Source organism: Protopterus annectens, chromosome 13.part0 (assembly GCF_019279795.1).
Source record: "Protopterus annectens isolate FY-2018-M chromosome 13.part0, PAN1.0, whole genome shotgun sequence".
NCBI lineage: Eukaryota > Metazoa > Chordata > Ceratodontiformes > Protopteridae > Protopterus > Protopterus annectens.
In genome coordinates, this window is record NC_056747.1 from 666342850 (window position 1) to 666370370 (window position 27521).

The 27521-nt window shown below is 43.2% G+C and overlaps 1 protein-coding gene across 1 annotated transcript in view; it reads right to left on the minus strand.

Annotated features, from left to right (window-relative positions):
* Positions 1-27521, minus strand: part of LOC122787573 (Rab interacting lysosomal protein) — a 1137527-nt gene that overhangs the window by 173236 nt on the left and 936770 nt on the right. The window lies entirely within an intron of this gene.

Below are 27521 nucleotides of genomic sequence, written 5' to 3' on the forward strand. Positions count from 1 at the left end.
TTTAGCTTTAACATGATCAGGCAAATTTTGTTCTTTTAACCAGGCATGCCTCCTAATCACAGATCCAGTAACTGCAGCCCTGCAGAAGGCCTCTAAAGAATCAAAACCACAATTCAAAGTATGCTTTCCAACCTGTTCAGCTGCATGCAATAATTCCTGCAATTCTTTATTTTCTGCACATTCAGAAATCAACATAATTTTCTGTTTCAGCAATCCCATAACATGTTTTTGATACCTGAGCTTAAGAAACTGGCAGTTTAAGGCCCTAATTGCCAAGGTTGCAGATGTGTAAACCTTTTTTCCCCATCTATCCAGTGCCCTTGAATCTCTGTCAGAGGGGGTAGGATTTTTTCCTATTGAGGCCTTAACTCCCTTTGGACCCTGTGAAATAGCTTCTGGGTCAGCAGCAGGGTTTCTAAATAAAGATTTGTGTGAGTCAGGGACCCTGAAATATCTGTCAGGCTTGCTGGGAGCCGGAGGTAAGGAGTCAGGGGTCAAGCTTGACTCCGAAAACACATCATCCACAATGTCTAAAACAGATGGTATAACTAAAGGCCTGTGCTGAGGGAAAAGAAGGAAATCCCTGAGCCTCTTTTTTGATTCTGAGAAATCTTGACTCTCCCAGTGAAAATGCTCCCTCAAAGTATGCAAGGTTTCTCCAAATGAATAATCCTCAGGAGGTGATGCAGATGGTATAGACTCCTCTGCATCAGAATCCTCATAGGGAAGAACAGATAATTCCTGATCAGAAGAGGAATCAGAAGAAATAGAAACCTGAGAAGAAGATTCATAATCAGTGTCTTGCCTAGGCCCCTTATCTGGAGGGGGATGGGAACCCCTGATCAAGGTAATAAGGTCTTCAGCCATTTTAATCATCTATTTTTAGGCATAGAGGCCTGTGCATGTGGCTCATGCGTCATTTTTTTTTAGTTTTAGAAGTTGCTTTTGTCTTTGGTTTTGCAGCTTTCGTCGGTTTGATATAAAAATATTGAGGTCTGAATACACCCTCAGAAGCCGGTGCCTGCTCAGCGGCTCCGGACCATCTGTGGGAGATACATCCGTGGGTCCAATACTTTGAGTATCTCGCAGCATGCCACACTCCACATGGGTGTCGGTAGGGGCCTGCGACTCGAAGGTAGCTGGTATCAGGGGCTGCGAAAGCACCTTACTGAGTACCGGCCAACAGGCGACTGGCTTAGGAGAAGCTTCGTCGTCGGTTTGGGACCACAGTTGTCTGTCTTTGTCCTTTTCTTTGCGTTTTTTAATGTACTCCGGTAGTCGGATTGTGATCCAATGACATTTCTAGGTAGTTAAATCTGTTTCCAAAATACTTTGAGGCAAAACTGTACTGACGCTTAATAGTGCCTTGGTTAAATCTAGCACAAAACCGACAGCCAGGCATGTTGTGATCAGGGCCTAGGCAAGGAATACAGTATAAATGGAAATCCTTATGAGGTATTTGCTTCCCACAAGTAATACAATTATTAACTTTTTCTGACATCGGTATGGAGCAAGAAAAAAGTTTCCCCAACGGGGTACTTAGCTTTAGTGAAGACTTCGGTTCTGAAACTCAAATTCGAATACTTCAGGCGTCAGCCGACCGGCACTTGCGAAATGCTTCTGCTTCTGATTCGGGCACTGGGCGGCAAGAAAGACTGAAGAAAATGGTGTCGGCTGCTTGTTTTATACCCCTGACAACCTGACGTCATGGAAGAGGAGACAGCAACCGACGCAGGACCCAAGACTTTGGAATTCAGACCGACTGAGGGCAACCTGCCAGCAGATTACCCAAATGCAATGACTGCAATAGTGAAACACGAAGAACATCTGCAATAGCCCCGCTACATTCGCCCTCACTACGCTAAGAGCTATAATACATACCTTATAGCTTTAGGACACCTTAGGAAACCTTATAAACTGCAATAGCCCCGCTATGTTCGCCCTCGCTATGCTAAGAGCTATAATACTTACCTTATAGCTTTAGGACACCTTAGGAAACCTTGTAAACTGCAGTAGCCCCGCTATGTTCTCCCTCGCTATGCTAAGAGCTATAATACTTACCTTATAGCTTTAGGACAAATTAGGAAACCTTGTAAACTGCAGTAGCCCCGCTACATTCACCCTCGCTATGCTAAGAGCTATAATACTTACCTTATAGCTTTAGGAAACCTTGTAAACTGCAACAGCCCCGCTACATTCGCCCTCGCTACGCTAAGAGCTATAATACATACCTTATAGCTTTAGGACACCTTAGGAAACCTTATAAACTGCAATAGCCCCGCTATGTTCGCCCTCGCTATGCTAAGAGCTATAATACTTACCTTATAGCTTTAGGACACCTTAGGAAACCTTGTAAACTGCAGTAGCCCCGCTATGTTCTCCCTCGCTATGCTAAGAGCTATAATACTTACCTTATAGCTTTAGGACAAATTAGGAAACCTTGTAAACTGCAGTAGCCCCGCTACATTCACCCTCGCTATGCTAAGAGCTATAATACTTACCTTATAGCTTTAGGAAACCTTGTAAACTGCAACAGCCCCGCTACATTCGCCCTCGCTATGCTAACAGCTATAATACTTACCTTAAAGCTTTAGGACACCTTAGGAAACCTTGTAAACTGCAATAGCTCCGCTACGCTATGGCTCTCTTCGCTCCCCTCCCTGCCCCCAATTCCCTCCCGCCCCCAGTACATCTAAATTTAAAGTACTATTGCCACTCCTCCACTTTCTAGATCCTATCTGCTTTCATCTGGGATAATTCCTCCCACCTCCATTCTTCTACCTACATTTTAATAGCACCTATTAGCTTTCATCTGGCATTCTCCCATCCCCCTTCTAGTACCTTTACCTCACCACTCTATCTTCTGGTGTTGCATCACCAGGAAAAACAGTTCCTTAACTCACTAGCTGAATCACAAATAATGATATACTCCTCTTTACTACCCCTCTTGTTTGCACCATACCTCCTTACCTTGTATGAAAAACAGTTTCTCACTGGATTTCAGGTTCTGAAAGGCCATACTATCACCCCAGCTGTAAATCCTCCCACCTTCAACCATACTTACAGTATCAGGTCCTATCCAACATCTTGTTCAGTCTATCAACACCTCAACCCCAGGCACATTATCTCTAGATCCAAACACTACCACAAACTAATAAACAAATTCCTGAAGTTCATCACCAAGTACAGACTTAACCTAATACTTGGTGGTGACATTCACCCCAACCCTGGCCCACCCACTTCAGATACACATACCCCCTCTACTTGCAATCTAAGCTACAAACTTAAAATTAATAGGCCAACTAACCTAGCCTGTCATCTCAATATTAGAAGCATTAATAACAAGGTACATGAATTGCATGCACTTCTGGATGTCCACTCCCCTGAGATTTTCTGTTTATCTGAAACATGGTTAAAACCTAACACTACAGACAATGAAGTGTTACCACCTGGATACAACATACACAGCCTGGATTGTGCTTCCAGGAAGGGGGGTGGGGTAGCTGTACTCTATAAATCTGAGTTGAATGTCACCATAGATGTAATACAACCACCTCAGATTAATAACTCAGAGATTCTTGCCACCAAATTGCAACTTAATAAAAATAAATGCATTAATATCATCTGTATATACATTCCCCCAGGTAACAATATATCTACACTTGAAGATATCCTGCACTGGCTATCATGTCACTACCCCCAAGAAACCCTACTACTTGGAGACTTTAACATAGACTGGGGCACCTGTTCATCAGAATCCCCAACCATCCATATTAACCTGCATGCATTTACACAAATCATATCCACCCCTGCCAGGATAGGTAAACCAACCAAAAAGAAAGCATACTTGACTGTGTACTCATAAATAGTCACCCCCAACTGTACACCTCTGGTACCCACCCTGATGGCCTAAGCGATCACCTTCTCACATATGTAATTAAGCACAAATCCATTAATTCACAACAACCCTTACTCAGAAAGGTTAGAAACAATAAAAACTTTGACCCTGCCAAATTCCAATAAGAACTAAACTCATGTAATTGGTCTATTCTAAAACACCTCCCCTTAGAGGAAGCAGTAGCATACTTTAACAACAAATTCCTTGAGATCCTTGATTTGCATGCACCTGTTCGTTCAAAGAGAACAAAGGCAAAAACTGCGCCATGGCTTTCTAAAGAGTCTAAACTCAAAATGACCCTTAGAAACAAAGCATGGGCTTTATGGTGTTCTTCTAAAGACCCCCAAGATCACATTAAATACAGGCAATCCAAGAATGAAACTAAAAAATCCATTTTACAAGACAAAAAACAATACTACTGTAATTTACAGAGTGTAAATCAAAATAACCCTCAGAAGTTTTGGGCAGGTTTAAATAATCTACTACATCCTGGACAAACTTCAACCCCAATCCCTGCTGCTGCTAGTGATAAAACCCCTGAAGATGTTGCTGACAGTTTTAACCGATTCTTTACTGAGACAATTCAAGCCCTAGCTAGCCAACTACCTCCTAGCTCCCCTGGTCCTGAAAGTACCACCCCTAGAAACCTACTCGCGTTCAGCTTCCAACCAGTTGCCACTTCACTTATCCGTACCTTGATCAAAAAATTAAAATCCACTACACTTTCTGCTGGTCAACTCCCTGCAGAGTACCTACAAAAATCAGCTGATGCTATTGCTTACCCCGTATCAATACTAATCAATCGAACCATAGTAAAAGCTAAAATTCCCAACATCTGGAAAATATCCTATGTAATCCCACTTCACAAAGGAGGCAGCTCTACTGAATTCTCCAATTATAGGCCAATAGCTATACTCTCTCCACTTGCAAAGATTATGGAAAAATGTATTCATAGACAACTCATGCACCACCTAATCCAGAATCACCTTATGGCAGACACTCAGCATGGCTTCTGTCCTCATCACAGCACTACTTCAGCCCTCCTAATCTTTACCAACACCATAAACCATAATCGCAGCAATAAATATATATCCTCAGCCCTCTTCTTGGATCTTTCCAAGGCATTCGATATGGTTGATCACCAACTTTTAATCCACACCCTGCAAACATTCTGTCTAGATACTAAAGCCCTTCAATTGTTTCAATCCTACCTGAATGGTCGACAGCAGGCTGTCCTCTGGCAGAACAAACTCTCTAATCTTCTACCCAACACCCTTGGAGTACCACAAGGCTCTATACTAGGGCCCTTGCTGTTCTCCATCTTCATTAACGACCTTTATACTGTCATCCCAAAAGTCATCTGCATCCAATATGCTGATGACTCTACTCTGATTTGCTCGGCCACATCTCCAATAGAGTTATGGTCAGCTACCCAAACCACCTTTAATGCAATAGAAAACTAGCTTTCTCAATGTCGTCTGATCCTAAATCCCAAAAAAACTAAAATGCTGTTATTTTCACCAACACGAAGGTCTACCGCTTTCACCTTTACCATAAATTCAAATGATGGCACAATAATCTCCCCTGACCCCTCTACAAAACTATTAGGTGTCATCATAGATAATAATCTAAAATTCGACCTACATGTTAACCAAACTATCAAAACCATCAATAAAAAACTAGGGTCACTTTACAGAATAAAAGCCTTCCTAACCCCTCCAGCTAAAATTGCCATAGCTCGCTCTCACCTTCTTTCAATCCTTCTGTATGCATCCCCTCTACTCTCGAATTTAAACAAGACTGTCCTTAACAAACTCTCAATTTGCTACAACCACATTGCCAGGTTTGCAAAGAGAGAGTCACCGGTATATTATTGCAAATATGTGGAAGGAGGAAGGAGGGAGGGATGTTGAACCAGACAAAAATAGGGCAGCATTAATCTATCTTAACTATAACTTTCTTGGGTGGCATACGCCAGGGAACCTTGTTGGCTAGGCTTACGTAGGCCCTTGGGCCGATAGCCTATGAACCTATGAACCTATGGGGTGGTTGACAAATACTGTAAATACTGTATAACAATTAAAACTAAAGTAATGTACTCTCTGTAATGGTAGATCTGTGTTGTCCTATTTTCATCTGGTTCATCTACTGGGATTTGGAACCAGTCTTGATAACTCCAAATGTGTGGATCCAAGGCTCTGACTCCTCCCCTACCCATAACTCCCTCTCTCTCTTCGTTTGAATACTTCAGATTGAGTTTGCCAAACAAAAGCTTATACTGCTACCTTATTGTAACCTAAGCATACACCAAGCCAAATGTAGTAATATGTAAGCATAAAGAAAAATGAGACTACTGGTTGAGGTTGATAGCTGCAAGACTCTCAGAGTACCGTCTATTGCCAGGTTTGCCACTGGGCTGCCTTTTAGGACACATCACTGCATCAATCTAAATCAGCTTTGGTGGCTTGAACTACCCAGCCTAATCCAGTATAACCAACTGATTATGGCCTATAAAATCCTCTATAATCCAGACAATACTCCTGCACTTAAAAATATTATCACCCCCTATAACAATCCTAGACCACATCGATCCTCTAACAAACTACTAATTCAGACTAGCAAAATGAATAACACAGCCGGTGACTCTCTCTCTTTGCAAACTCTGTAAGTAGACCCTGGAACTCTCTTCCAGCTGATATTACCTTACTTTCTAACTTAGGTCAATTTAAAACTAGACTCAAACAACATTTGGCACTTAACTGGCTATGTCAATGTACCAAGCCTGGCTAACTCTCTCTAGAATGTGTAAAAATCTGTTAACCAGCTTACTGTGTAATTTAATTTAATCCTGATTTACGCTCGGGATTAACTCTAACTTGTGGAACTTGTTTAACTTGCTTACTTATGTAATCACTGTAAATAGTCTGTTTGTAATATGTAATGATGATATTATGTAATAATGTATCTGCTTACCCTTGGAGCTTTTCTCCCCGGGCCTCTGCTGAAAATGGACATGCATCCAGTCGGATTATCCCGGTCAACAAATGTAAAATAAATAAAATATTGAGCACATCCAATTGTCTTTCCCCGATAAAAGGGAATATCGACTGCAGAGTGATCATTCGGAACTTCGATTTCTTTACGAACTTGTTGAGCCTGCTGAGATCTAGAATTGATCTCCAGTCCCCTGTCTTTTTTGGAACTAAAAAGAATCGAGAGTAAGTTCCAGATCCTATTTGCTCTGTGGGGACTTCTTGGATGACTCTTTTTTGCAGCAACGAGATGACCTCTGATGTTGCACGGTCTAGTTGAATGGGTGGTACGTCTGGTAGAGACCGTTGTGTTGGGGGTTCGGAAACAAAGGGAATCAGATAACCTCTGGATATTATGGTGTGTACCCAATGATCTTGTGAGATGCTTAGCCAGGCGCTTGGGTACAGCAATAGATGACCCCCGACTGCCTCCAGAGACGCACAGTCAGGCAAACCCTCAGGGGCGATGGAAGTGATGATCAGAAAAGGTTTCTCTATCTCCCTGATACTGCAGACCTCCTCTGCCATGAAGGCGGCATCTTCCATTATATCCTCTCCCTCTGCCTCTAGGGGAGGGTTGACCTTGTGCCTGAGGGAAACCTTTTTGGGATTTACAGAACCACATTTTCCCTCCCGCATTACCCTTGAGATAGGGTCTAGACGGGTGAGAGAAACAGACTCCGACGGCAGATAAGGTTTTCCCTTCCTGCTCGCACCTGGTCAAAGTCTCTTTCACCTGGGGTCAAAAAAGAGATGAACCGTCAAAGGGGACGTTAGTGAAGGAAGACTCAGATTCCGTGAAATTACAAAGATGGATCCAAGAATGTCTCCTGAGGGATATTCCTGCTGCGGCTGCCCTACTCACTCCATCTGCTGCATACGATATCAGCCTCATGGAGGAGTTAGCTATCGACGTAAGGGTGGAGAGCTGCGCAGAAACCTTATCCATGGATCCCGGAGCTACTGAACCCTGGAGGGTATCTCCTAACTCCTTCAGGAGATCCCTCTGAAGATGAGTAAAATGGGTAAGGTAATTCAGCAATCTTAGTGTAAATGCCTCTGAAGAGAAAGTACGCTTTCCATACCTATCCGTTGTCCTGGACTCCTTGTTAGGAGGATGGATATTAGAAGATGTTTCATATAACTCCTTTTTGGTGGCTGCTGCTACCAACATAGCATCAATGAGAACTCCTTTGCTGAGAAAAGTCTTATCTTCAGGTACTTTCATAAATTTATTTGGCCTCCTCGGGACGGGCTCCACTGAGTCTGGGGAGGTCCAGGCTTTCCACGATATGACCCCCAAGAGTTGGTCATAAGGCGGTGTCAACCAGAAGGTGGAAGGTAGGGAACCAAAGGCCTCAAGATACACTGATTCATCCTCAGTAGAGTTAGAGGTCTTCCAATCACCCCTCTCTTTAAGGATTTCTAGGATGTCAGAAAAGGAGACATCCTCAGAGGGGGATCTAGGGGAACCTTCTGATTCCTCTAAATCAGTGTCAGAAGTGACAGACTCAGGTGAGTCAAAATGCTTCCTCTTACACAGTCTCTTCCGAGGGAGCTCTTCAGTGGGATAATCTGGGGAGGTCTCGGAAGAGGGGGCACCTCCAATGCGGGCTGCTTGGGCCTCCGGTTCCCTATGCTGTGGGGGTGGCAGGGGGGAAGAGGTTGTTGCCTGCTGCTGGTGGGACACAGGTTCCAAAGGTATGGCCTTAGCAGAAGATAAAGCCTTCTCTGTAGCTTCGAAGCCTTCCCCTCCACTCTGAGGAGACGGATGGTTGGCTCCGAGCAAGGGGGAATGGCTCCGAAGCAGATATGGGAGCCGAGCTGAGTCAAGTCGAGGCACCAAGAGGGTGGGTCGGTTCCAAAGAAAACCCAGGGTGACTGTCCCCCTCGGAGTCAACTAGAGAGCGTCGGCTCCCAGATCCCTCGGCTCCAGACTGAACCACGAGGATAGAGTAATCGGTTCAGAGGAAGCAGGGAGGATCCCCGGAACCGACGGATCCAAGACTGAAGAACCTGAAGTAAAAGGCTCCGAGAGTGAAGCAGTCAGAGGAGGAACAGTGGCAGGTAAGGGGGTCGGCTCCGAAGCCTTTGGGTCAGGAGCAGCCAATTTCTTTGCCAGAGCTGGATCTGAAAGCAACTTCTTCACCACCTGCTCGATGTCCTCATCTGAGAGTGTCCTGGAGAATCTGGTGGAGATAGAAGGAGATCTCCTCCTCTCCAAAATAGGAGATCTCAAAGTAGGTGACACAGGATCAATATCAGGTAAATGTCTCAGTACCAAAGGTTGCCTCGGCACCGAGGAGACCGACGGTACCAATGTGGAAGAAGCTGAATCGGAGCCAGAACTCCTTGGCTCCGATGCTTTGGTCTTTTTCAATGGCTCCGAAGCTGGAGACGAAGATTTTCGTTTTGAAGACTTAGGAGCTGCCTGACTGAGTTCCAGCTGTTCCTGGAAGGAACTGGTCATAAGATCCCTATCAATTAGTTTTCATTTCCTCTCATTCAAGACCCTGGTGCTAAATGCATAGCAAAAGGTACAGGGCTCTTGCAAATGAGCTTCACCTAAACAGTACACGCAACTGGTGTGACTGTCTGTCAAAGACATTTTTTGTGAGCATCTGTTGCACATTTTAAACTCGGCGGTTAAAAGGGCGATGATCCTTATGCTCTCTATCCTTTTCTTTAGACATTCTGACTGAAACTATAGACTAGCTAGAGAAAGCAACAACAATAACTAAGTACTAACTACTAACAATAAGATAGTAATGAAGAAAGGAGTTATATAACTTTTTTTTTTTTTTTTTTTTTTATATAAGACACACACTCAGGGAGGAAAGGCCCTCTAACTTAAACAGGCCGCACAATCTTAAGGGGAAGAATAGGAGTCAGAAACTCTCAATAACAGTCACACAAGAGATAAATAGTAGTAAAGACTGACTAGATTTAGTACATAAACTGTTACATAGCCAACAAGCCAGTAAGACACACGAGATCTGGGGAATTGCCATGAGGCACCATGGGCTAGGGGTTAGCCTCGAGCCAGTAAAAGCTCTCAAGCTTTAGTATCAGCCAAGTGAACCCATCCAGCAAGAATTACGGTGAGATAGGACTACGTAACATCAGTACCTTTTACCTGTGTCTGGGTGCATGAGCAGGTTTGTACAATTTATATACTCACATGCAGAAAAAAAAAATAAAGCATGAAAAACTACCTTTTTTTAAATAACAGAATTCTTGCCTATTAGTCACTACTTATTCAACGGTCCCTTTATGTTATTATCAAGTCTACATGTAGACCCTAGTCTTCTGTTCACACTGTCGGCTAAGATTATATTAAACAGTAGAATGTGCCAGCTATTACATATGTTTTCAAGCATCTTATTGTATGATCCATACCTTGTACAACACTTATTATTATTATTATTATTATTATCATTATTACCTGACTTTCTTTCTTAATTATTCTTTATATTACCTTCTATACTTGGATCTAATGTATCATTGTGTAATTCTGTCATCACCTTGTACAGTTGGTACTTTACCCAAGCCTTTGCATTCTGTCTTTCAGTGAAACTTTGCCCCTCATTATTTACTGCATTCTGAATTTCATCTGCCTCACTTGTATCCCTAATAACCTGCAACAATCTTCTGGGAGGTATATTTTTGCAAATATGTGGAAGGAGGAAGGAGGGAGGGATGTTGAACAAGACAAAAATAGGGCAGCATTAATCTATCTTAACTATAACTTTCTTGGGTGGTGTAAGCCAGGGAACCTTGTTGGCTAGGCTTACGTAGGCCCTTGGGCCAATAGCCTATGAACCTATGTACCTATGTGGTGGTTGACAGATACTGTATAACAATTAAAACTAAAGTAATGTACTCTCTGTAATGGTAGATCTGTGTTGCCTTATTTTCATCTGGTTCATCTACTGGGATTTGGATCCAGTCTTGATAGCTCCAAATGTGTGGATCCAAGGCTCTGACTCCTCCCTTACCCACAATTCCCTCTCTCTCTCTTCCTTTGAATACTTCAGATTAAGTTTGCCAAACAAAAGCTTATACTGCTACCTTATTGTAACCTAAGCATACACCAAGCCAAATGTAGTAATATGTAAACATAAAGAAAAATGAGACTACTGGTTGAGGTTGATAGCTGCAAGACTCTCAGAGTACTGTCCACGCTTTGAGACACAACAGGTGACAATTTGGAAGGAGGGAGGGATGTTGAACCAGACAAAAATAGGGCAGCATTAATCTATCGTTATGGTGAGTGCATAGCTTTCATATCCGATGTTGTCCATTTTCATCTGATTCAACTGTTGGGACAGATTCCCTAGCTACCAATTGCCTGGGGGTATCAAGGAAGGATATTCCTGACAAAAGTGGAGCCAAAGGAGGAGCTTGAAATGGATTGTTAGATAATGTATACTAAGACACAAAGGTATGGCTGGTAAACCACACTGCAAAAGCACAAATCTCATCAATAACTGTAGAAGTTGCTACTGATCTTGAATGAGCTGCTGGTCTTTTGGATAATGGTAAATCCAACTTGTCATAAACAAACAAAAAGCAGTTTGATAGCCATCTCAAAAGAGTGACTTTGAATACACCATACCTTAACTTAACTTTTGAGAATGCAGCAAACAACTGATCTGACTTTTGGAAATCCTTTGTTGTGTGGAGATAAAACCTAAGTTGCCTATAAATGTCAGGCAAATGTAAAGTATATTTTCTTTTGTTCTAAATGTTGGGAAGAAAGCTGGAAGATTTATGGACTGGTTGATATTTGATTCAGATGCCACCTTTGGAATAAAGGAAGGAATTGGTTTTAAGAAAACTGTCCTTGTGGTAAAGTAAATATGATGGTTTGCATGAAAGAGCCTGCAATTCTGAGATACACTTAACTGAGACTGTTTTCCATGGAAGCTGCTGGTTCAAAAAGGGACTATGTAAGGTCTTGAAGCATTACCACTATATCCAATGGAGGAACAGGAGATCTAAGGAGAAAAGTTCCTTTCAGAAAAGCTTTGGAGACTTTCAAAGAGGCTATAGGTGTTTGATTATGGACAATGTGAAAATCTGAAACAGCTGCTACCTTTATAGTGCAGAAACTGGAGCCTTTGTAAAACGATTCTGATAAAAAATCTAATATCAATGGAAGAAGTGTAGAAAAAGGGTCTAATCCCTTTTCTACAACCGATACGAAAAACCTTTTCCATTTACTTCGATATACCTTCCTGATGCTAGATGTCTGTGAAGCTGTTAGGATGTGTACTGCTTCATCTGAAAACCTGACATATCTGATCATCATTAAAACTGGAGGAACCAAGCAGTTAGTTTCAAGGTTTCTGGTTCCAGGAGAAAATTCCCGGTTTGATGGGACAGAAGAACTGGGCTGTGAGCCAGTGTCCAGGGAGGACTAGGAGGTAAGGCCAAAGAAACAGGAACCAAATTTGTTGAGGCCAATAAGAGAAAATGAGGATTACATTTGCTTTGCATCTTCTGCCTTTCTGAATAAACTTTGTGATCAATGGGAATTGGGGGAGGCATAAAGTAGACATGACGGCCTTCTACGGATCACAGCATACCTCGCTGATTGACCCTGAGGAGGGATTAGGGCAAAGTAACTACTGCACATGGTTGTTTAGGTGAGATGCAAATGCAAACAAGTCGCAGTAAGGTTGGCCCCAGTAGTGGAAAATTTGTTCACCACTACTTGATTGAGAGACCACTTGTGAGGCAGGTGAGTTACTACTTAACTTGTGTGCTAGTACAAGTCCCGGGGGATATGCACTGCAACAAGAAAGTAGTGGGAAGACATCACCCACTGCCACACTCTCATGGTTTCCCAATAAAGAGAATAATATCTGGTTTCCCCTTGTTTGTTGATGTACCAGACTACTGATGCTGTCTGTCTGTGTGAACATTGCACCTTCTGGTACACAGATTTGAAATGTCTGCAACACTAGTAAGACTGCTCTCATCAACAGAACATTAATGTACAGATTGACCTCTAAAGGTGTCCAAGTACCTTGAACAGTCTTCTCTTCACAATGCTCGCCCCCACCCCATCCTCAAAGGGAAGTGTCCATAGTGACCACAACTATGGGAAGTGGAAGAAAGAATGGATGGCCTTTGAACCACTCTGGGGATGTTAATCACTAACTGATATGAGTCCTACAAAAAAGAAGTTATGTATTTACCATAACGTTCCATGTGTGTTGTCCATCTCTGCCTTTACTCTCACATATGGGTTGGATCTGATCCCTCTGATCTCTCTTGGCCTTATACAAAAGCTCATGGCCTTCAACGAAGCTCTAAGGCACCCTTCCCCGAATGCACCTCTCCATTACCTCAGATCTTGTTTGCTAAAAAGAACCATAAGCATAATATGTAAACAAAAATAATGGTAAGAAACTATGTTATTGTATTCCATGTTCTGAAGCCAATGAGTCCATGAAGAAAGGTATTTATATTACCCGTTCTCCTAGGAGACTAGGATGAGGGTTGTTGGGAGGGTTGAGACAATAAAGGCAGAGATGGACTACACACACACAATGTTATGGTGAGTACATAACTTCTTTATGTGATGTTGTCAAACTCACCTTTATTCTCAGGTAAGGGACAGCATCCCTAGCAACCTGAATCCTGGATGTCTCATGAAAGAATATTCCTCAGTACCACAGATCCAAATGAAGTTCTACTCCTGGAGAACAACTCTAGTTTGTAATGAGTAATAAACATATGGGTGTTTGACCATGTCGCTGCTGCACATATATTATCCATAGATACTCTAGCTAGAAAAGAAGAAGAAGCATCAATAGCTCTAGTAGAATGGGCTCTCACAGGTTCATGTAGCTGTTTATTCTGGAAGTATAAATAAAGGTAATGCAATCAGAAAGCCATTTAGATAAGGTAACCTTGGATACCAGTAAACCTTTTCTTGTTTCTGAAAAAGAAATAAATAATTGTTCTAACTTTCTAAAATCTTTACCTTTGCAAACAGAAACATAACTGTCTGTGAACATCCAATAAATGTAACATACTCTCCTTTATTTTGGAAATTTGGGAAAAACACCAGCAGTTCAACTGGTTGGTTTAGGTTACTGTCCTATACTTCTTTAGGAAAAAAAATGATTTGTACGAAGAAAAACTCTGTCCTTATGAAGCACCAAATAAGGTGGATTAGCTGATAATGCCTGCAACTCAGATACTCTCCTTGTTGAAGTAACAGCCACCAGAAAAATAGTTTTCCATGACAAAAATTTTAGACCACACTTGGCTGAAGGTTAAAAAGGGGAATGAATAATATGAGGCAGTACAAAATTTAGATCCCAAGGAGGAGATGGACTTTTATAAGAAGGTCTTAACATCAAGGTTACTTTTAAAAAGGTCTTACAAAGCTTGTGTGACATAACTGGAGAGCCATTTTTCCCTAGATGAAAATTGGAAACCGGCCAACTGAACCCTTATAGTAGCTGCAGCAGCACCTTTATTAAAAAGCTTTGCCAAAGACTCCAAAATAAAATCAAGGGGAGCAGTAAAAGGATCAACATTATTCTCTACAGCCCACACACCAAACCATTTCCATTTGTTTCTAACAGTTTATGTATAGAGATTTTACGAGAGGAAAGTAAAATATGTCTAGCTGGGGATGAAAGTAGAGGATGCCTGGCTATCATTGGAACTGGAGCAGCCATGCTGCCAGTTTGAGATTCTGTAAATCGGGATGAACCATTTTCTGCGAATGTGAGAGGAGATCTGGAACTGGGTCCAGTATCCATGGTTCTTCCAAAAGATGAGGCCACAGAAAGGGAAACCAAATCTGCCGAGGCCAGTAAGAGGCGATGAAGATGATTTTCCTCTTCAACACACTTGCTTTCTGTAACAATTTGGGAATCAAGGGTGTTCATCAGTAAGTAGCTGAGTTTTCTCATAAAATCCTCCAAAGCTAGTTACAAAAATAAAATTGCCAAAGATGCCAAAGACAACCACAAGGCATTCTGTAATTATGTCAAGAATCTAAATGGCAATGCTCACATCTGCTCTGAGCTACAACAGAATGGCATTAAATATACTGATCCCAAGGATGTTGCCAATATCCTGGCAGATCAATTCAGTGCCAACCTCACCCTCCCTCTCACCCCCTAAAGGGCCCATATCAATACCAAAAGATTGCCAAATCCAGTAATAACGGCCACACAGGTAAAAAACACACTCTCCAAAGCTAAGCATACAGCATCTATGGGACAAGACAACATCCCGGGCTGTGTAAGTGTCATGTTTAATCATAGCCTTACCTCAGGCTTCATGCCCACTGAGTGGCGCACAGCTACAGTTATCCCACTCCACAAGGGGGATCCACTTTGAATTCTGGGAACCACCACCCCATCAGTCTAACAAGCCTGATCTGCAAGCCCATGGAATGTATTATCATGGAACTTATAAACAAAGACATTGGCAACCTTCAAACACTGAACCCCACCCAGTTTGGGTTTGTGAAGGGCCAATCTTGTCTCCTGAACCTGATTGACTTCTTCTAAACAAGGGTAAGGCAGTCCACACAGCTTATCTGGATCTCACCAAGGCCTTCGACACCATCTCCCACTCTGGAATCATAGATAAACATACTAAGCTGGGCATTACTCCCTATATCACTCGATGGGTTGCCAACTGGCTTACTGACAGAACCCACACTGTAAAAGTAGCCGACTCCAAATCCAGCTCCAGACAAGTCAGCTCCAGACAAGTGACAAGTGGAATACCTCAGGGTTCAGTCCTGGGACCGCTCTTGTTTGGCATCTTCTTCTCTGAAGTACAGGCCAACACTAAGGGTCTCTGGCTAACAAAATTCGCAGATGACTGCAAACTGGGAGCCATTACTGAATCCCCAAATGATGTGGATATTCTACAAAAGGGCCTCACAGAAACAGATGCTTGGTGCCAGAGCCATGGGCTCGAGCTCAATGCCAAGAAATGTATAGTTATCCCCTTTGGGAAAAAAACATGTACCCATTAATTACCACATAGGTGGCAGTACACTAAACACCGAAAGTGTGACAACAGACTTAGGGACACAGGTGGACAGTGGTCTCACCTTCGATAACCACATCGCCACAACAGTCAGGAAATCCTTCTATGTGGCACACCTCATCACTAAGGGCTTTTCATCCAGACAAAAGGAGGTCATTGTCCCACTGTACTCATCCCTCATTAGACCCATTATAGAATACAACGCCCCATTTGGTATGTACCTCTCAAGACATCTGCAACAACTGGAAAGGCCGCAGAAATACCTCACTAAAAGAATCACATGCCTAAAGTAGATGCCCTATACTGACCATCTAAAAAAACTCCAGCTATACTCTGTCGCGCATCGTCTACTCAGAGGTGATCTATGCTTAACATACAAGGCTATGTCAAACCCAGAGCTGTTGGACATGCTACACTTAAAGAAATCCCAATCCCTCACAGCCACATGCTCCAGGGATCTGAACCTTGTCATCACAATGAACAAAACATGCTGGAGGGATAGGATCCTGACCCAGAGACTCCCCAGACTCTGAAACAGACTGCCCATACAAGTCAAGCAGAGCGCCTCTTTGGCCCTCTTCAAAAGGAACCTTGAGGATTGGATGGGAGATAGGAAAATCACTCCGGGGATCATGTCAGTCGCCCTGCTAGACAGGGGTCCAGGGAAGTAAATATTGTGGGAAGAAATAGCCAGGAAAATTGTTATGGCTAGGCTTGTATAGGCCCTAAGGCCAATAGCCTAGTACCAACCTACGAACCCGTGAACTTATGTTGGGGGATAAGTATAAAGTAGTCCCCGGGGCCAATCGTGAGCAAGTGCACCTCTCAGGGTCTCCCCCTAAGGGGGAATTAGGGCAAAGTAGCTGCTGCATTTGTTGTTTATTGGAGAAGCAAACAGATCGCAGTAAGGCTGGCCCCATTTCTGGAAAATTCTTTCTGCAATTTTTTGTTTGAAAGACCACTCATGAGGCATCAAAATTGCCCTGCTCAACTTGTCCGCTATGACATTGGGTTTCCCCGGAATGTGCCTTGCTACCAGAAAGCGGATGAAAGATATCGCTCAGTGCCACACTTGGACGGTTTCCTGACAAAGAGGGTAAGATCTCGTTCCTCCTTGTTTGTTGACATACCAGACTACCAACATATTATCTGAGTGGACCTCTATTGTTCCTAGAGGGAGAGTCTTGAAAGGCTTGCAATGCTAGGAGCACTGCTTTCAACTATAGAACATTTATATGCAGATGGGCTTTGTAAGGGAACCAAGTGCCCTGGACTGTTTTTCCCAGATAATGCCCCCCCCACACACACACACACACACTATCTGGGAGGCATCCATGGTCACAGTGGCTTGGGGCTGACTGGGTACAAATGAATGACCTAGACTGACTTGATTGGAATGAATCCACCATTGAAGATCCTTCCTGTATGAATCTGTAATCAAGATCTTGTGAGACACTGGAAATTCTAGAAAGGACCACTGGGTTGACAACAACCACTGCAGTATTCACATGTGTAGACAGGCTAGTGGCACTAATACTATTAAAGCCGCCATTGCTCCCAAGACCTGTAGTACTAATTTTGCAGATGCTCTTTTATTGCGAATCAATACATTCACCTGATTGCGCAATGACATTATTCTGTTGGAGGGAAGATTTGCTATCATTTTCTTGTATTTAGATGATTTTCTTGTATCTAGATGAGCTCCTATGAAAATCAAATTTTGACAAGGTTCTAGAGCTGATTTTTCGTAATTTATAGTGACTCCTAGGTGTGTGCAAAGGTGTAAGGTAGTTTCTCTTGCCCTTATGAGTTGATGCGTGGTCATGGCGGTTAGGAGCTAGTCGTCTAAGTTTGGAAACATTCGGAATCCTAAATGCCTCGAGTGAGCCGCAACCACTGCCACACATTTGTTGAACACTCTGGGGGCTGTAGTTAGACCAGACAACAGGGCTCGAAACTGATAATGACTGGCTCCCAGCCAGAAGTGCAGATGTCTTCTGGACTGTCTCTTCATTTTTATATGGTAGTATGTCTCCTGAAGATCTACCGAGCAGATCCAATTGTCTTTTCCCATTAAGGGAAGAACAGACTGTAAAGTGACCATTTGAAACTTGCTCTTTTTGATCAACTTGCTTACGTTGCTGAGATCCAGAATGGGTCTCCAGTCCCTTGTTTTCTTTGGTACTAAAAATATCCTGAGTAAGTTCTGAATCCTTGTTGGTCTGTGGGGACTTCTTGGATGACTCTTTTGTTTACCAAGTTTTGAATTTCTTTGATTGCTTGATCCCTTTGATTGAGTGGCACATCTGGGATTTTTTTGTTTCGGGGAAGGGGATGGGCAAAGGGGATGAAATAGCTTCTGGATATTATTTGCTGCACCCATTGTTAATTTGTAATCTCTTGCCAGGCCTGTGGGTGCAGAGACAGCCAACCCCAACTGCCTCCAGAGGTGGACATTCAGGCCTCCATTCAGAAGCGCTGAAAGGGCTTGCCAAAAAAGGTGTCTCTAGAGCCCTGGTTTTGTGGGCCTCCCCTGCTGCGAGGGTGGCATCTTCCATTATTGTTCTCTCCTCTTCTTTTGGGGGAACTTTCACCATGTGTATCTTGGAAAGACCTTTGAGATTTTCAGAACCATCACAACCACATCTTTCCACTACCTTTCTGACCTTTGGGATAGGTCTATTCAGAGTAGAAAAATTGAATCCTACAGTAGACAAGGTCTTGCCTTCTTTTTTTAACCTGGTGAGCTTTTCTTTTACTTTTGGCCCAAAAAGAGATGAGCCATCAAAAGCGGTGTTCACAAAGGAAGACTTGAAAGGCTCTGTGAAATCACAAAGTTGCATCCAGGCCTGCCTCTTAATAGAGATACCTGAACCTGTGGCTCTACTTGCTCCATCTGCTGCGTACGAAATCAATCTCATGGAGAAATTAACAATAGAATTTAGGGTAGCGAGCCGAGAGGCTACATTGTTTGTGACCTGCTCACCTACAGCTCCTTGTAGGGTATTTGTCAACTCCATTAGCAGATCTTTCTGAAGTCTCATAAAATGGGTAAAGTAATTCAGCGAGCGAAGGAGTAAAGCCCGCTGAAGAGAAGATGTGCTTCCTGTATGTATCCATCACCCCAGAGTCATTATCAGGAGGGTGGATAGTAAAACTGGTCTCAGAAAGTTTCTTTTTGGTGGTCGCTGCCAGAACCATGGCATCCACAGCTACTCCTTTTGAACAAAAATACTTGTCAGATGGTGATGTGGTGTATTTATCTGACCTCCTAGGAATAGGATCTATGGTATGTGGAGTCTCCCAAGCCTTCTGAGAGATTAGGTCAATAAGCTCATCAGGAGGTGTCACCCAGAAGGTGGAAAGGTGGGACCCGAAAGCCTTCGGGTATACCAATTCCACCGCTGAAGGGGAACTGGACTGCCAGATATCGCTCTGTTTAAGCATTTCCAAGATGTCTCCAAATGAGAAATCTTCAGGAGGAGACCGTGGAGACCCTTTGGCTTCCTCAAGATCAGCATTGGAAGTGACAGACTTCTCCAGGGAGTCTAGATGTTTCCTCTTATAAGTCCTCTTCCAAGGGACTTCCTCAGTGGGATAATCTAGAGAAGGGGTTCCCTGAGGAATGTCCTGAGGCTTGGGACCCCATTGTCCCTATGGATGGGGTAAAATAGAAGACGAAGGTACCAGCAGGGAAGGGGGAGGAATATCCTGAGAGGACTGAGTCTGAGAAACAGTCAAACCTCTCTTCATAGCCTCAAAGGCTCCCTGTCCCTGATCCGAGAAACTCCCCAGCACTGACAAAAAAGTAGTCATTGTTGAAGGCCCCTCTGGAGCCAAAGACAAGAAGTCCAAGGATGAGGTAGGAGCCAAGCTCATCCAAACCAATGCTCCAAGAGGCAGAGTCTGATCCAAAGAAAAAGTGGTCAGATCCCAATCCTCAGGGCCGACCAGAGAGCTACGGCTCCTAGAGTCCTATCCCCCTGACAAAGCAGAGAGACTCGGAGCAGATGTTGATGCAAATGACAATGCAGGTCTCTGATCCAACACAGAGACAATCCGGACATCAGAATCTTCCAGCTCCCAACTCAAAGGTTGGGTCGCAAGAGGAAGAGAAGCTTCCAGAGTGGACTTGAATGGCTCCAAAGCTGTAGGGCACGGATCCAACAATATCTTGGCCAGCACCAGTGTCTTATGTAACCTCTGTACAACCCTATCCACATCATCATCTGAAAGGCTCCTAGTAGACCGAGTAAATAAGGTCGGAGATCTGGATGTAGCCAATATTGGGGAAGGCAACCTAGAAGAAACTGGTTCAATTGAGGGAGACTGGTCTCAGATCCACGCCAGTGTCAGAGCAGGGGTTGTCGGAGCGGAAATCACTAAAAACTCCAAGGACCCTTCAGAGCTGACTCTCTACTACTCCAAAGTACTTAATGGAGCAGAGAGTTTTGTCTTCTTTTGTGCCGGCTCCAATGACACCTTCAGAGCCGATGGAGGAGTCTTTTTAGGTTTATCGGAAATAGTTGAAGAAGTAGAAGAAGAGGATTTTGTAGACTAATGGCCCAAAATGGCTTCAGAAAAAGGGCTTTTCAATAAACCCTTTAGTATTATCTTGTTCTTCCTCTCTAATATGGTACGTTGATCAAAGCCATGAAAAATGCTGCAAGATTCTTGCAAGAGTAAAGGGCCCAAGCAATGCACACACAGTGTGTGTGTATTACTTAATGGCATTTTCTTACCACACTCCTCACACTTTTTAAACTCAAAGGGTGTATCAGGTTTCTGAGACATTTTCAGTTAACCACTAGCAAGAAAAAGGAAAAACAATGCAGAACTAGCACACTAAGCAATATAAGGAGATCACAACAACTAGCAAACAACAACAACCACAAAAAACAATAACAGCACTTAGTATCTAAACTATGGAAAGGAAGTATACATATATCAGAAAATAGTAGTGTTTTTTTTTTTTTTTTTTTTTTTAGGAAAGAAGTTGTATTAAAAAACGGACGTTAGATTTAGGGGGGGGGGGGTGATGTTCCTTCTACTTACTGATAAAAATTCAGTAGAAACGAACAGGAGGGTTACCAAAAGGAGTTATAAAAGTAGTAGAGTAAAGAAACAGAAGTCAAAGGTATTTCAATATATGAATAATAGAAAAAAATTAGAAACTTTGCCTGGGTTTCAGTGAATGACCATGTTTTTTGCAAAGCGGCAAACAAGATCTGAGGTAATGTAGAGGCGCATTCTGGGAAGGGAAGGATGCCTGAGAGCTTGGTTGAAGGCCACGAGCTTTTGTATAAGGCCGACTCAGATCTGAGGGATTGCATCCAACCCATACATGAGAATAAAGGTGAGCTTGACAACATCACATCTGGAGTTAGTCCGAAGAGGGTATTCAAGTACCGATAAAGTTGAAAAACTTTCAAATGAAAACTGGGACTAAAGTGATTGTTGAAGCCATAAGACCTAGAAGTTTTAGAATCAATCTTGCTGGAGGCAAGGAATGAGCCAAGACCTGACCTGCTACTTTTCTAAGTGAAAGAATCCCGGATTGTGGTAAAGCAGCTATGTGGCTTATTGTTTTCAAGTAGCATCAGATGAATTCTAATGACTGAGTGGGATTTAGTTGGTTCTTGAGTATGCTGACTGTGACACCCAAGCTGTGAAGTAACTGGAGTAAAATATACCTCTGCTCGATTAGTAGATTCTTGGTCGGAGTGGTTAGAAGCCAATCATCCAAGTACGGGAACACCTGGAACACATAGTTTCATAGTATAGTACTAGGCTATCTGCCCTAGGGCATTTATAAGCCTAGCCAAAGTGTATGTGGCTTTCGCCACCCCATGTAATGATACAAAAGTGTACAATTTAAATTAAATTTAGTTTACTGTGCCTCTACCTAGCAGTGACACAGAGATGACCCCCGGGGTAAACCTACGATCACCCATCCATTCGTCCAGATTTCTCTTGAAGAGAGTGAGGGGCTCTGCCTAACATGGACAGGTATCCTGTTCCAGAGTGCGGGAAGCCTCTGGGTTATGAATCTGTCCCTCCAGCATGTCCTATTCATATTTGTGCTGAGGTTTAGATCTTTAGCTCGTGGCTCTGATGGATTTGGATTTTTGAGGTGGAGCATGTCCATTAATTCTGAATTGGACATGGCCTTGTACGTAAGGCACAGATCACCTCTGAGCAGGCGGTATGCTACTGAATAGAGCTGGAGCTTTTTCAGTCTGGCAGCATATGACATATGCTGGAGACCCTTGATCCTCTTGGTAAGGTACTTTTGGGGTCTCTCCAGCTGCTGCAGGTGCCGGGTGAGGTACATACCAAATGGGGCATTGTACTCAATCATAGGCCTGATAAGGGAGGAATATAAGGGTACAATGACATCCTTTGATCTGTATGTGAATCCCTTCATGATAAGATGGGCAAGGTAGAAGGACTTTCTAACCACTTTGGCGATGTGAGTGTCAAATGAGAGGTCACTGTCAACTTGGGTCCCCAGGTCTCTGATTACTTTTTCCGTACTTAATGGATTACCACCTATGTGGTAATTTGTGGGTACTTTGTTTTTTCCAAAGGGGAAGACTATACATTTTTTGGCATTTAGTTTAAGGCCATGACTCTGGCACTAGTCGTTTGTTTCCATGAGGCCCTTCTGGAGGATGCATGTGTCAGCTGGTATGTCGACTATGGCGCCTAGTTTATTTTATTTTTATTTTATTTTATTTGCATTTGTTTAACCAGGATAGTCCATTGGGCTCGAAGAACCCATTTTCAATGGAGTCCTGGGGAGAAAAGCTCCACATACAGATTAAACAAAGATGAGGATATACATATACATATACATTACATGGGGTTAAACATTAAGAAAAAGCTCCACATACAGATTACACAAAGGTGAGGATATATATATACATTTGATGGAGTTAAACATTGTACAGTTTATGTAATTAAACATGCAGAGACAGCGAAAAACACAGGTAATAAGAGTAACAATATATCTATAATTTTTTTTTTTTTTTTTTTTGAGCAGAGTTAGAGTAGTATACAGGTAGGCCATGAGTAATGCTACCTGGTGTTTAGACAGTCAGAAGAGAAAAAGTTACTAGAGTAAATAGTAGGTTATGAAGGGTGAGAGCAGGAGCATTCCCATGTGGAGGTTAGATAAGAGTGGAGTGATTTTTTAAAGGATGGGAGGCTTGTAATGGTACGAACAGAGGGAGGAAGGGAGTTCCATAAGCGTGCTAGTGAGTAGGACAGGAGGTTTTGTCCAGGAGGGTGGAGGGGTCTATGAATTTCTATGAGGTTATGATTGTTTGATCTTAGATGTCTTTGTGTGTGGTGCATTTTAAAGGTAGAAGAGAGTGAGGGGCAGAGGGATGGCTGGAAAATCAGTTTGTGAGGATATGTGAGTTGGGTATATGAGAGGTAGTTGGGTAGTTCTAACCATTTCAGTTTGTGGAGTGGTTCACAGTGGTGTGTTGATGATTTGTTAGAAGTGGCAAATTTGGCAATTTTATTGTAACAATAGGATAGTTTGGTTTTGAGGGAAGATTGTAGGTTAGTAAGAAGGGGTGCTCCATAGAGAACGGAGGGTAAGAGAAATGTAGTTGAGAGAGTAATCTTGGTAGCTGAGCTGAGGAAACGATTATGATGGTAGAGCATGCCAAGTTTTTGGTGGGTTTTATTTATGTTTTGTAGTAGATGGGAATGGAATTTAAGCTTGTCATCAATCTGGACTCCTAATAGTTTGGTTTCTGATACAAGCTCAAGGGGGATGTTATTTTGGCTGTAGATGGAGAATGATTTACGATCGATGTTAGTAGTTTTTGAAGGAGTAAATATCATGAGTTTGGTTTTAGCAGCATTAAGAGCTAGATGGTTGTCTTTCATCCAATTTTCAGTGGTGGAGAAGGCATCCTGGGTAAGCTTTAGTAGAGTTGGTATGGATGAGGCAGCGCAGATGATTGTGGAATCATCTGCATATTGAATAATATTAGCCTGAGGGATAGCGTGGTAAAAGTCATTAATGAAAATATTAAAGAGAAGGGGGCCCAGAATGGAGCCTTGTGGGACACCTGTAGGGGTATTCAGAAAGGAGGAAGTAGCTTTTTTCCACTTGACTGCTTGTTGTCTATTGGAGAGATAGCTGTTAAACCAGTTGAGTGAAGTGAGAGAAAGGTTTAGATTAGATAGCTTGCAGTCGTCTGCGAACTTTGTCAGCCACAACCCCCCTATGTTTGCCTGCACATCTGAGAAATAAATGCCGAACAAGAGGGGTCCCAAGACAGAGCCCTGTGGGACTCCACTTGTGACTGGCTTAGAGTCTGACATAGCGTCAGCTATTCTGACTTTGTGGGTTCTGTCCTTTAGCCAGTTTGCAACCCATCTTGTGACAAATATTGCATATTGGATAATATTAGCCTGAGGGATAGCGTGGCTCTAGTGACTGTTTCAAAAAAGTCCACCAGGTTTAAAAGACAGGATCTGCCTTTTACAAAGCCGAACTGGGTAGGGTCAATTGTCTGTAGGTCCCCGATGTCTTTGTTTATGAGTTCCATAATGATCCTTTCCATAGCTTTGCAGGCCAGGCTGGTCAAGCTTATGGGGCGGTAGTTTCCAGGGTCTGTAGAGGTGCCACCTTTGTGGAGTGGGACCACTGTAGCTGTAAGCCAGTGTTCAGGGACGTATCCTGTAGCAAGGCTAAGATTAAACAGCGTTCTTATGTGCGGGTTTAGCTCCTCTAGGAGTTCACGTAGCACGCAACCCAGGACACCGTCAGGTCCCATGGATGCTGTATTTTTAGCTTTGCTGAAGGCAGCTCTCACCTGGACATCTGAGATTTCAGGGAGGTTGCATTCAGTTGGGATATTTATTTCGTCTTTTGGGGGAGAGGGAGGGGAGAAATTTGCACTGAACCTGTCTGCCAGTATGTTGGCAATATCTGTGGGTTCAGTGTATTTTATGCCGTTATGAACTAACTCTGCGCATATCTGAGGGTTTCCGCCCAAGTTTCTAACATAACTGAAGAAGGCCTTGTGATTATCTTTAGTGTCCTTAGTGATTTTTCTCTCGAAGTTGGCCTTTGATGATTTTATTAGCGAACGTAGTTTTTTGCTAGTGCTGATCAGGGATGCCTTCCCTTTATGGGATTTTGCTCTGTCTTGCAATAGCTTCCTTCTCTTGTTATAAAGTTTGTTTGTGGCTGGGGTCCACCAGATAGGATGCCTGCCTTTGGTGGAAAGGGTCTTGGTTTTATTTGGGATTGCATGATCCATGCATTCTTGGAGATGCCCGTAGAAAGCATTTGTGAAGGATTCAGCAGTGTGGGATGTGGTTTCCACTGGCCCAGGGGGATTGAAGGATACCATTTCAGTCCTAAGGAGTGTAAGTCGGCTTTTGAGAAGTTTCTCACTGTGGTCTTTTGTGGTGGTGGTGGAGGTGGGATATGAATATCTAGGGTTATTAGTTTATGGTCTGATCTCACTAGTGAGGGGTATACTTCCGGTGTTGAGCATTTTGTCCCCATGTTTGTGATGATCAGGTCAAGTATATTATTTCCCCTTGTGGGGGAGGTGACTAGTTGTTCCATCGCATTTGAGTTGATGAATTCCAGGAACCTTTGGGCTAGGGTGTTGGGGCTTGAGTAATGCACCCAGTCTGTGTTTGGGTAGTTGAAGTCTCCCAATATGATGGTATTTGGTGAGACATTCATATCCTCCAGTGTCTTCAGGAAGGCTGAATGGAGTTCCTGAGATTGTGAGGGTGGTCTGTAGCATGCTACAAGTTTTATAGCAGTTTTGCCTATGGTTAGTTGCACATGGATGGTCTCCGATGCTTCGTGCGTTGCCACTAACCTGGAGGTGTGGGTGTCTTTGATGAATATGGGCACTCCCCCTCCTTTTGTGGTTCGGCCCAGGTTTTGGGGCCAAAATGCATGATACGAGGTATAACCTGGTAGTGCTGGGGTGCTCTCAGGAGCCTTCAACCAGGTTTCAGTTACTGCACAGACATCGATGCTCTCCATACTGAGGAGTGCTTCGAGAGTCTGCATCTTGAGATTTAGACTTCTGGAGTTGAGCAGCATTACCCTTAGTTTTTTTCCTTTATTGTTTTCTAAGGTGGTGGGTTTGTCTTTTGAGCCTTGCCTAAAAAAGGCAATATGGGGGTGGCAAGAGCCTTAGCCAATATCCGGAAGCCCAGTGGTGACAGGTGCAAGCCATCCCTTGCGAAGCAGCGTGGCTTGTCCAGCATGTCATCCCAAGCAGACAGACATTGGATCCCCCTAGAATGACACCAGTAATTGAGACAATTATTAAAGCTGATCATCTTGTCTTTGTATTGTGGCATCATTCTTGGTGAGGGCAATATGCTGCTCAGGGTCAGGGTCATACCAGCCTGGGCTACATAATCAGAGAGCTTCTCTATGTCTCTTTTCATGTAGTCCAAGGAGGTACGTCTCAGGTCATTCACATCTGCATGGACAATGACGGAGTCATATTTGTACTTGCTTTGGAGTGACCTGAGTGCTTGTGTTATGTGGCGGATCCTAGCTCCCGACAGGCAGCTCACTGTTACCCTCTCTTTGTTCAGCCTGGTAAGCGGGATGTCAGTGTGTCTGACTATAGAGTCACCTATTACTAGTGTATCAGGCATGGTGTTTCGCCTTAAGGGCTGTGATTGTTTGGCACACTGACTTTGTGTACTATGTGTTGCATGTGCAGAGTTTTGAGGTGGTGTTTTCTTGGATGTCTGCTTTGGGAGCCTCTGTTGTTTCGGTAATTTTTTATTAGAGCCTCCGAGTATGTCTTTGTGTTAATATGTGTTTGGTTTGCAGTTGTAGTTGGTTTATGTGAGACTGGGTTTGTTGTGTGTGTGGTTACCTTCTCCTCCTGTCTGGTCTTGCAAGTCCTGTGTTGAGAGAGTTCAGCCTCCAGTTTGGCTATATAGTTGCATCTCTCACATGTGTTTGTGTTTGTTGGGAGGAGGAGAGGGTTGTCTGTGTACATGAGACAATTGTAACATTGTCTCAGGATTCCCAGATTAACCAGCTGAACTGGAGAGGACGTCAGTAATATACCACTCGACATGCCAGAATAGTATAAGGGGTTGATGTGTAACTGGATCAGAGAGAGGACTTTGAAGGGAAGTGGGTATTAGCACGGGTTGTAGGTGGATGTAGTGCTTACGTTAGTTTAAGGGTGCTTCACTTAAAAGAAAGGTTTTAGGAGCAAGTGCTAGGCTTATGATAAAGCGAATAGACTGATTTTGTTGAAAGTAGAGCTTACTTAAGGGAAAAATTGAAGTGCAGACTTGGCGGAGCCAGGAATAGTTTAAGCCTGTTTAACCGGCGCTATGCACAATCGTGCAAAAGCCGAGCAAACGCAGATTTTAAACAGGGAACTTCAAAAGAGCTGGAAATGGTCCAAAACGACCAATTACTACAAGCTCTTGTGCTGAGGTCACTCCTTCAGGGACAGATAAGCTGCTCAAGGCTCCCCAATCCCACTGGTGAGCAAAGAAACTTCCTTCTATCCAAGTAA